The sequence below is a fragment of the Salvelinus fontinalis genome, chromosome 4, assembly GCF_029448725.1.
Source record: "Salvelinus fontinalis isolate EN_2023a chromosome 4, ASM2944872v1, whole genome shotgun sequence".
Taxonomy (NCBI): Eukaryota; Metazoa; Chordata; class Actinopteri; order Salmoniformes; family Salmonidae; genus Salvelinus; species Salvelinus fontinalis.
Genome location: NC_074668.1, coordinates 21,447,972 through 21,460,327, shown reverse-complemented (window position 1 = coordinate 21,460,327; position 12,356 = coordinate 21,447,972). Strand labels below are relative to the sequence as shown.

Here is a 12,356-nt window from a genome sequence, read left to right as displayed (position 1 = left end):
AGAACTACAGGGGAGCCTAGATGGATCTACAGTAGGTAATCACTCCAACTGAGCTGAGTCCCCTTTCAGCACCAATATCCAACACAGTGGAATTGAAATGAGCAATCTGCCAGTTTTAAAGGGCCTGTTATGAGGAGGGAAGCTTGGTCCATCAGTAAGCTTGAGTATTGAATATTCTCTTTCAATAGAGAACATACTGTATATAGAAATACTTATTTCAGGTGCAACTGAGTGCATGTCTGACTACAGCTCATGTCTCATCATATCAGTTTAAGCATCATTTCTTAACCCAGAACCAACTGTTGTGTGCGCTATCTAGCTACTCGATTTGATGACATTTGTTTACGTTTCTGTTAAGTCTGTCACAAGAGACTAGTTTAAGCATGACATTTGTACTGTCATTGTATTTGTTATTCATATTATTCTATAGTAATTGTATATGCATAGTTTTGTCATTGCCGGATGTATTATACATGCCAACCTGTTTAGAAAGTAAGCCCAGAATAATGTAGATGGACTGATTTAAGCAACACTTTGTGTGCATTATTTTCCTGTGGAGGTCTGCAGAGTGCTGTAGGGTAAGGGTCCATCAGTAAGCTAAATGGTGCTGCCTGTTTGCAGCTGGACCATTAGAATTCACTGCTCGCTGCCCCAAGGCCCTCCTCTTTAGTGGGCCTGACTTTGTGTGTGGTGCTCTGCCCCAAATAAACACTCCATTAAGGCTGTGTGCTCTGCGTGCTCCTACTTACAGTATGTTCCCTCCCCACAGCACAGCAGCACTCCACTCCACCACGCTGCTCCCCTTTCCTGTCCTGTCTGCCCCCAATGTCAACCTCCTCAGTCCCCGGGAATTACCCAGAGGAGAAACTGTCCCCAAATGACGTACATAAATGGCAGGCAGGCTAGCCTTTACAGAGACTTGGGAGCTGCTCTTATCTCCTCATAGACTAAGTTTACAGAGTAACAGAAACACAGACAGGCAGCTGGGCAGACACAGAGACACGACCAGAGGCAAGCAGTCCATGTGAGAGTAGAGGAGATGGGGGGGCAGGCATTAGTGTCAGTCTGTTTGGTCTATGCTGGCCAACCTCTCTGTGTTCCTCTCCAGATGAATGTAGATGCAGAGATAGGGTCATTTCACTGCACTCGTCAGACCATGCCAGCCTCGCTTCTCTTTATCTGGGATCTGAGAAATGTGTTTTTGTATTGCTGAGTATCAGTTTGATAATATACTGTATCTCTCTGGTGGTTTTTTACTGGGATGGTGTAACAATCGCCTGTGGTGGTAGAAAGATCGGACCAAAGCGCAGCGTGGTAAGTGTTCATGATGATGATTTTAATTCAAACTCAGAACACTAAACAAAACAATAAACGATGACAAACGAAACAGTACCGTGTGGCGACAAACACTGACACGGAAGACAAACACCCACAAACCAAAAGACAAAACAGGCTACCTAAATATGGTTACCAATCAGAGACAATGACAAACACCTGCCTCTGATTGAGAACCATATCAGGCCAAACGACAAACCCAACATAGAAACACAAAACATAGATAACCCACCCAACTCACGCCCTGACCACACTAAAACAAAGAAAATACAAAAGAACTATGGTCAGAACGTGACAGTACCCCCCCCTGAACCTATAGGGGAGGGTCTGGGTGGGCATCTGTCCGCGGTGGCGGCTCTGGCGCTGGACCCCACTCCACCATTGTCTTTGTCCGCTTTCTTAGCGTCCTTTGAGCGGCGATCCTCGCTTTGGCCTGGGAACCCTAATAAAGGACCCCACTGGACTGAGGAGCGCCTCTGGACTGAGGAAACTCCTCCGGACTGAGGGGCAGTTCAGGACTGAGGGGCAGCTCAGGACTGAGGGATAGCTCATGACTGAGAGGTAGCTCATGACTGAGAGGTAGCTCATGACTGAGAGGTAGCTCATGACTGAGAGGTAGCTCATGACTGAGAGGTAGCTCATGACTGAGGCATTGCTCATGACTGAGGGGCAGCTCATGACTGAGGGGCAGCTCCGGACTGAGGGGCAGCTCCGGACTGAGGGGCAGCTCCGGACTGAGGGGCAGCTCCGGACTGAGGGGCAGCTCCGGACTGAGGGGCAGCTCCGGACTGAGGGGCAGCTCCGGACTGAGGGGCAGCTCCGGACTGAGGGGCAGCTCCGGACTGAAGGGCAGCTCCGGACTGGCGGGCGGCTCTGGCGGCTCCGGACTGGCGGGCGGCCTAGGTGTCTCCGTACTCTCTGGCGGCTCCGGACTGGCGGGTGGCTCTGGCGGCTCCGGACTGGCGGGCGGCTCTGGCGGCTTCTGACTGGCGGGCGGCTCTGGCGGCTCCTGACTGGCGGGCGGCTCAGGACAGGCGGGCGGCTCTGGCGGCTCTGGCGGCGCTGGACAGACGGGCGGCTCTGGCGGCTCTGGCGGCGCTGGACAGACGGGCGGCTCAGGCGGCGCTGGACAGACGGGCGGCTCAGGCGGCGCTGGACAGACGGGCGGCGCTAGACAGACGGGCAGCTCAGGTGGCGCTGGGCAGACGGGCAGCTCTGGCCTGCTGTGGCGCACAGTAGGCCTAGTGCGTGGTGCCGGAACAGGTGGTACCGGGCAGGGAACACGCACCTCAGGGCGAGTGCAGGGAGCAGGAACAGGGCATACTGGACCCGGGAGGCGCACAGTAGGCCTGGTGCGTGGTGCCGGAACCGGTGGTACTGGGCTGGGGACACGCACCTCTGGGCGAATGCGGGGAGCAGGAACAGGGCGTACTGGACTCTGGAGACGCACTGGATGCCTGGTGCGTGGTACCGGCACTGGTGGTACCGGGCTGAGGACACGCACCTCAGGGCGAGTGCGGGGAGGAGGAACAGGGCGTACTGTACTCTGGAGACGCACAGGAAGCCTAGTGCGTGGTGTTGGCACTGGTGGTACTGGGCTGGTGCGAGGAGGTGGCACCGGATAGACCGGACCGTGAAGGCGCACAAGAGGTCTCGAGCACCGAGCCTGCCCAACCTTACCTGGTTGAATGCTCCCCGTAGCCAGGCCAGTGCGGCGAGGTGGAATAGCCCGCACTGGGCTATGCTGGCGAACCGGGGACACCATGTGTAAGGCTGGTGCCATGTACACCGGCCCGAGGAGACGCACTGGAGACCAGATGCGCTGAGCCGGCTTCATGACACCTGGCTCGATGCCCACTCTAGCCCGGCCGATACGAGGAGCTGGAATGTACCGCACCGGGCTATGCACACGCACCGGGGACACCGTGCTCTCCACCGCATAACACGGTGCCTGCCCGGTATGACGCTCTCCACGGTAAGCACGGGGAGTTGGCTCAGGTCTCCTACCTGGCTTAACACCACTCCCCTTTAAGCCCCCCCCCCCAATACATTTTTGGGGCTGCCTCTCGGGCTTCCTTGCCAGCCGTGTTCCCTCGTAACGCCGGTTCCCTTTAGTTGCAGGCGATCCCTTCCAGACAGAATCTCCTCCCATGTATAACATCCCTTGCCGTTTAAAATGTCCTCCCATGTCCATTCCTCTTCAGATTTCGCCCGCTGCTGCCGCTGCTGCAGCTGCCCGTTACCACGCTGCTTGGTCCTTTTTTGGTGGGTGTTTCTGTAACGATCGCCTGTGGTGGTAGAAGGATCGGACCAAAGCGCAGCGTGGTAAGTGTTCATGATGATGATGATTTTAATTCAAACTCAGAACACTAAACAAAACAATAAACGATGAACAAACGAAACAGTACCGTGTGGTGACAAACACTGACACGGAAGACAAACATCCACAAACCAAAAGACAAAACAGGCTACCTAAATATGGTTCCCAATCAGAGACAATGACAAACACCTGCCTGTGATTGAGAACCATATCAGGCCAAACGACAAACCCAACATAGAAACACAAAACATAGATAACCCACCCAACTGACACCCTGAACACACTAAAACAAAGAAAATACAAAAGAACTATGGTCAGAACGTGACAGATGTTAGCATATCCCGGTATGAAATTAAAGACTGCCTAAACTATATTTTGCTATTAGCATAGCACAAATTTGAGTAAAAACCAAACACTCGATGTTGGAGTGTGTAATAGAATGTGTAGTATAGTGAGTAACAGTGTTAAGTGCCAGTGCCATCTGGCACCTCATCCTACCCAGTAGTACCCAGGAACAGAGTATTTTACTGCTGCCCTGTTCACTGATGTGGAATAAAGCATGTCACAGCCCATAAGGACAGTCACCTTGGTGATGTTCATTAGCCATTCTAACACCACCCCAATATTAATCTCTGCACACACAGTACAGAAGCCTGTTAAAACAACATGATCTATAAGGCAGCTTGTCTTATCAACTACTAGATAACCAAGAAGTCAAAACATTAGACTTCATTTAGTTCAACTGAAATAAACAATAATATAGCCATTTGCTAAGTAAACTAAGGGAATGTGTGAGGTATCAGGCTGACTGTGTGGTGAAGGCGCAACAGCGCCTCTTCACCCTCAGGAGGCTAAAGAAATTTGGCTTAACACCTAAAACCTTCACAAACTTTTACAGATGCACAATTGAGAGCATCCTGTTAGGCTGTATCACCGCCTGGTACGGCAACTGCACCACCCACAGCCGCAAAGCTCTCCAGAGGGTGGTGCGGTCCGCCCAACGCATTACCGGTGGCAAACTTCCCGCCTTCCTGGACACCTACAGCACCCGATGCTATAGGAAAGCCAAAAAAAGATCATCAAGGACATCAACCACCCAAGCCACGGCCTGTTCACCCCGCTATCATCCAGAAGGCGAGGTCAGTACAGGTGCATCAAAGCTGGGACCGAGAGAATGAAAAACAGCTTCGATCTCAAGGGCATCAGACTGCTAAACAGCCATCACTAGCACATCAGAGGCTGCTGCCTATTGACATAGATTAGGAATCACTGGCCACTTTTAGAAAAGGATCGTTAGCCACTTTAATAATGTGTCTGTATCTGGCATTACTCATCTCATATGTATAAACTGCACTCTACACTATTCTACGGTATCTTAGTCACTTTTAAATTGTGTTTACATATTGCATCACCCATTTCATATGTACAGTATATACTGTATTGTATTCTATACTACGTCTCTGTCCCGAAGCAAGCACCAGTTAGCCTGAAGCTAACCTAGTGCTAGGCCCATCTCCCGGCTAGTTGAAAAGGTCTATCAGCCACTCCTTCGGCTACAATACCTATTTTGCCAATTGACCTGGACCACTTTTTCTGCCGACTCGGAGCCCCACCGATCCATCACGACTGGTCTACTGATGTAATCCGCCCGAGGGGGTTTCAACAGGCTCCTCCGTCGTGACGTCCCCTGAAGGCCCGTTTGCTAGCCGCGGCCCGCTAGCAGTCTAGAGCATATCGGACTGTTAGCTGAAAAGGTCCATCTGCCAATTTCTTGGGCTACAATACCTATTTTGCCAATTGTTCTGGACCCTTTTACTGCCTACACGGAGCCCTGCCGATCTATCACGACTGGTTTGCCGACGTAACCGTCCGAGGGGGCTACAACAGACTCTTCCGTCGCGACGTCCCCCTAAGGCCCTTCTGCTAGCCTGCTAGCCCCGGCCCGCTAGCTGTCTGAATCGCTGTGTCTCCAGCCCATCTAGCTACTCACTGGACCCTATGATCACTCGGTTACGCATGCCTCTCCCTAATGTCAATATGCCTTGTCCAATGCTGTTTTGGTTAGTGATTATTGTCTTATTTCTCTGTAGAGCCTCCAGCCCTGCTCAATATGCCTTAGCTAGCCCTTTTGTTCCACCTCCCACACATGCGGTGACCTAGAGACAAAACCTCTCTCATCGTCACTCAATGCCTAGGTTTATCTCCACTGTATTCACATCCTACCATACCCTTGTCTGTACATTAAGCCTTGAATCTATTCTTCCGCGCCCAGAAACCTGCTCCTTTTACTCTCTGTTTTGAACCCACTAGACGACCAGTTCGTATAGCCTTTAGCCATACCTTTATCCTACTCCTCCTCTGTTCCTCTGATGATGTAGAGGTTAATCCAGGCCCTGCAGCGCCTAGCTCCACTCCCATTCCCCAGGCACTCTCATTTGTTGACTTCTGTAACCGTAAAAGCCTTGGTTTCATGCATGTTAACATTAGAAGCCTCCTCCCTAAGTTTGTTTTATTCACTGCTTTAGCACACTCTGCCAACCCGGATGTCCTAGCCGTGTCTGAATCCCGGTTTAGGAAGGCCACAAAAAATCCAGAAATTTCCATCCCTAACTATAACATTTCCCGACAATGCCGCTCTGACATATATGTATATATATTCTTAATCCATTCTTTACTTAGATTTACGTGTATTTGGGGTATATGTTGTAAAACTGTTGGATATTACTTGTTAGATATTACTGCACTGTTGGTGTCACGCTCGTTGAAAGGAATGGACCAAGGTGCAGCATTGTAGGCGTACATTTTCCTTTATTAAATGAACACCAAACAAAAACAACAAAATACCAAACGAAACGTGAAGCTTATAATAGTGCGGACATGCAACTATCCATAGACAAGATCCCACAAAGGGGAAATGTCTGCCTAAATATGATCCCCAATCAAAGACAACGATAAACAGCTGCCTCTGATTGGGAACCATAACAGGCCAACATAGACACACAAATACATAGATGACCCACCCTAGTCACACCCCGACGCAACCAACATAGAGAATAAAAAGCTCTCTATGGTGAGGGTGTGACAGTTGGAGCTAGAAGCACAAGCATTTCGCTACACCCGCATTAACATCTACTAAACATGTGTATGTGACCAATACAATTTTATTTGATTTAATAATGCCACTTTAATAATATAATTTTAATGTTTACATATCTTGCATTACTCACCTCATATGTATATACTGTATTTTATACCATCTATTGCATCTTGCCTATGCCTCACAGTCATTGCTCATCAATATATTTATATGTATATATTCTTATTCCATTCCTTTACTTAGATGTGTGTGTGTATTAGATATTTGTTGTGGAATTGTTAGATTAGTTGTTAGATATTGTTGCATTGTTGGAACTAGAAGCACAAGCATTTCGCTACACTCACAATAACATCTGATAACCATGTGTATGTGACTAATACAATTTGATAATTTTACTTAATCCAGCTATTGGCCTCATAGTAATCTTCTTGGTAAGGGTTTGTAATGTCACCATGGTTTGGCATACAGCATACAGATGGGAAACAGAGGAATTTGTTAGCAGCATGGTTGTTGATATGGTTTCTTCTAAGGGTGTGTGTCTTTTTCTCTCTCACAGATAAACTGATATGTTGGTGTGTGTATTTCTCTTTCACAGATGAGCTGATATGTTGATGTGTGAAATGCAGCATGTTTCTGTGGTCATGAAGGCTATATTACATCTGAACACTCCACTATTCAGGAATTGTTTACAAATACAAAGAACAATGTTTGTGCAGTAAGCTATAAGCCCAATACATTATCACTGCATATTGGCTTTGCTTGAATTGCCCTGTCAATGCATTGTTGTTTGGGCCATTTAAAAAAAAAATGTATTTCACAATTTGAGGTAGGCTATATGATCACACTGGTAATAGATCCGCTGTTGTTTTACTCCTGAGGCACAGCTGAGTGAGCATACATTTAAATCATTCGCTTTTTATTTTTATTTTACTGGGCTGATGGAACCTGCATCTGATGGTCAGTCTCAGCGGAGGGAGAGAGCAGCAGACTAGAGCTGTGTGTCCGCCTCTGAACATACCTGTCACGTTCCTGACCTTATTTTCCTTTGTTTAGCTTTGTTTAGTTGGTCAGGACGTGAGCTGGGTGGGCAGTCTATGTTATTTGTTTCTATGTTTGGGTCATTGTTAATTAGCCTTATATGGTTCTCAATCAGGGGCAGGTGTTTGACGTTTCCTCTGATTGAGAACCATATTAAGGTAGGCTGTTCACACCATTTGTTTGTGGGTGATTGTCTTCCGTGTCAGTGTTGTTTCCACACGGGACTGTTTGGTTTGTTTAGTCGGTTCCTGTTCGTGCGTTCTTTGTGTTCTATAAGTTCTCATGTTCAGGTCTGTTTATGTTGTTTTGTAGTTATTCAAGTGTGCTTCGTGTTCGTCTTGTTTAATAAATCAACATGTATTCATCACCAGCTGCGTTTTGGTCCAATCCATGCTCCTCCTCAGACGAGGAGGAGAACAATCGTTACAATACCTCCGTTCTCCCTTTCCTCCACTGACACTGACCAAAAAGGGACACTGTCTTCCAGCTTATGGCAAAACTCACGTCGCACTGCATTATTTCTGCCTCATAAACACATTAATTTTGTTACTCCTATGAACAGAGAAAGTGAAATATTCCTTGATGTTAAAAAGACCCAAGCCACTAATAATAACAACAACGGAAGCCAATAGATACACTTTCCTGTTCATTCATAACAACCTGTATGCTTGATCTGACTGGTCGGAGTCGCCGTATGGATGGTGTGACGCAATAGCCTCCGGAGGCACGCAGAGGCCAATTTGAGCTCTGTACCGCATCGCTGTGCGGCTCTCAAATGTTGTAACAATGCAGAGTGCTCCATATACAGGGGCAAAAAAAAGTGTGTGAACCCTTTGGAATTACCTGGATTTCTGCATAAATGTGACATAAGCCACACAGTCCCGTGTGGCTCAGTTGGTAGAGCATGGCGCTTGCAACGCCAGGGTTGTGGGTTCGATTCCCACGGGGGACCAGCACAAAAAAATATGAATGTATGTACTTGTAAGTCGCTCTGGATAAGAGCGTCTGCTAAATGACTTAAAATGTAAAAAAAAAAAAAACATAAAATTTGATCTGATCTTTATCTAAGTCACAACAATAGACAAACACAGTGTGCTTAAACTAATAACACAAATTATTGTATTTTACTTGTCTATATTGAATGCATCATTTAAACATTCACAGTGTAGGTTGGGAATGGTATGTGAACCCCTAGGCTAATGACTTCTTCAAAAGCTAATTGAAGTCAGGAGTCAACTAACCTGGAGTCGAATCAATGAGACGAGATTGGAGTTTTTGGTCAGAGCTGCCCTGCCCCATAAAAAACAGAGGTTGAAATTCACAAGAAGCATTGCCTGATCTGAACCATGCCTCAAACAAAATAGATCTCAGAAGACCTAAGATTAATTGTTGCCTTGCATAAAGCTAGAAAGGGTTACAAAAATATCTCTAAAAGTCAGTCAGACAAATTGTCTATAAATTGTGAAATTTCAGCACTGTTGCTACTCTCCCTAGGAGTGGCCGTCCTGCAAAGATGACTGCAAGAGCACAGTGCAGAATGCTCATTGAGGTTAAGAAGATTCCTAGAGTGTCAGCTAAAGACTTACAGACATCTCTGGAAGATGCTAACATCTCTGCTGACGAGTCTACAATACGTAAAACACTAAACAAGAATGGTGATCATTGGAGGACACCACGGAAGAAGCCACTGCTGGCCAAAAAAAACATTGCTGCACATCTGAAGTTTGCAAAATAGCACCTGGATGTTTTTTTCCCCCCCAAAAAAGGCACAGCACACCAACATCAAAACCTCATCCCAACTGTAAAGTATGGTGGAGGGAGCATCATGGTTTGGTGCTGCTTTGCTGCCTCGGGGCCTGGATAGCTTGCTATCATTAGTTTATCAAGACATTTTGCAGAAGAATGTAAGGCTATCTGTTAGCCAATTGAAGCTCAAGAGAAGTTAGGTGATGCAACAGGACAACAACCCAAAAGACAGAAGTAAATCATCAGAATGGCTTGAAGAGAAGAAAATATGCCTTCTGGAGTGTCATTGATTGATTGACGGTAGGTGAGGGCGGGAAGTCCGGTATACACTCACTTCCTTGACAACTTCCTTCACAACAGCTCTGCGCTGCTCGGTGAAGTATGAAGTATGAATGAATGCCCTGACTAGAAGTATGAATGCCCTGACTTCTGCAGAGGCCGTATCACCATATATGCTGCACGGATGAAGGCAGACGTCAGAGTGACCTGGCAGCGCCTTTTACTGCTGCAGTACTGAGGGAAAATAGGAAGAACGGGAATTTTATGGCTTATAAAAGTGTTGAATACAAAGTGTTGACAGTGCTGAGTAAGAATTTAAACATGAGCTCACTCATAAAAACAGCATCTCTTCGCTTTCTTTTATGCCTGCTACATTACTGCCGACACTGTAATCTGAGCTATCCGATTGGCCAGCGGTAGGCCTATAGTGCACTTGATATGCTCTCTGGGCCTGCCGGGAAGCTAGAGTTTACCTTCAGACACATGAAATAGTTAGAAATGGCAACAGTTCGCCTACCCATGCGCGCAGGGCAGTTTAATCGAGGGCACCTAAGGTTTATTGATTTTTTTTTTACTGAAATGTTTGTCATCGACGAGGAATGCCTTGGAGATCGACCAGTTGTTCGCGATTGACTGGTTGGTGACCACAGCTCTAGAAAGTTGTGTGATGTTCAAACTCGTGCTTATTGCTGTGGGCTGATATGTCTTCTGCGAGGCTGTTTGGGGAGCTGCGCGGTAATCTCGCGCTACTGCGCCTCCACCTGCAGTTTAGAGGGAAAGTTGGTCTCAACTAATTCCGTTACCATGGAATTGCCCATGAACAGTCATCTGAATGAGAACACAGGAGAAGGACAGTTCCCCTCTTAGAAAGGTCAGTGTTGGCTGCTTGGTGGAGAGACAGAGAGAGAGAATCCATTCCTCAGCCCTGGTCTAATTAGCCACCCAGAACAGAGTCCACCCAGCCCAGATCCAGCCTCAGCCCAGACGCAGCCACTGTCTGTCTGGTTACACACATGGTCGGCTGGATGGCTGGCTCCTCTCTGATAGTCTTTTAACAGTAGGGCAGATTCAGTTATTCCACACATGTGCCTAATTACCCTCTGAGCCTTAGTCTAAATACATTATTCACAAGGCTTCCTTGAATCCACCCTGAAGAATTAATATAATACATTTTTATGACCTCCCCATTGGCAAAGCTTCAAATACACAATTTATTTTGTGGCACAGATATACCCGGCGTCATTGTCTTCATTTGCTCTTTGTCATTTTATATAGTTATTAGTCAAGCCAAAGTTTATGGAAGATTGATAAATGGTCGGCCTGCCCATTGCAAATGACATGCAAACATTGTGAGAAGACTGGGAATTCCAGCTATTGTCTGGTTTGCCTGTTCACTACGGTATTTTTCAGACAATCTACAAGCATTACAAATCATTCAGTGAAATGAATAATCAGAGTATTGGGTGTAGCTAGAACATCTCACTCTGCCAATCTCTCTGGTGTTGCTAGCCTCAGCTTGGCAGAGATGGCGCTAGTGCAGTCAGCGCATACAGTGTCTCTTCTTGTTATGATGACTCCTCACTCAGCATTAATGATGCAGCAGCATCTCTCTTTTGTTTTCAGTTGGTCTCTGTTGGTCTCACATCATATACATGTACACTTGGACCTGTGTCCTTCAGGAAGCTAACCTACACCAGCTCTGAGTTGAAGAGATCGATATACGTGTATTGAAATGCCAATGCAAACGTGCTTATACAGGAAAGATTGGAATTTACTTGAATGAATTGATGCAGTTTGAAATGCCAATGTTTTTTGATGAGAGGGAATTGAAATGAATGGAAGTACAACCAGACTTCTGCAGAACAATGTGGTGTCACATGTCTCTTTAAAGTGTGCCCCCTCTGCACTCAGATGGCCATTTCTGCTGTCTTATGTGTTATGTTCTAGGGCAGGGGTATTCAACTCTTACCTTACGAGGTCCGAAGCCTGCTGGTTTTCTGTTCTACTTGATAATTAATTGCACCCACCTGGTGACCCAGGTCTAAATCAGTCCCTGATTAGAGGGGTAGAATGAAAAGACATTGTGGAACTGGCTTCGAGGTCCAGAGTTGAGTCTGAGAGCTCTAGGGTGTGATATCTCTCTGTTAGTGTGTGTGTGTGTGTGTGTGCACGCGTTTGTGCCTCTGTGCTGGTATGTGAGTGTCTTTACAGTTCACATTTGTCCCTTTATACCAACATGTCTGACCTTCATAAGTAAAACACCAGAAGATTCCAGGGCAACACAGTGCACTGTCAATAGCCATTAAAAGACACACTGTACTTAAGTTAATCTATTGTGCGTGAGCGGTGAAGGCTTCTTAGATCCTTGCAGAACAACACTGCCTTTGCTTTGCCTGCCGCTGTAGTTAAAGTGAACTGCACATCACAAAAGAGAGAAGTTCTCCAGTTGACACTCCAAATTACATCTGCGGCACCCTCATGGCTGTTGATTGAATCTAATTACGTTTTCCTCCTCTGCAAAGAATGGATGTTTTTTAATCT

General features: G+C 46.8%; 1 protein-coding gene across 21 annotated transcripts in view; it reads left to right on the top strand.

The window, feature by feature from the left end:
- rimbp2b (RIMS binding protein 2b) overlaps positions 1 to 12,356 on the top strand; it is a 127,286-nt gene that overhangs the window by 58,104 nt on the left and 56,826 nt on the right. The window lies entirely within an intron of this gene.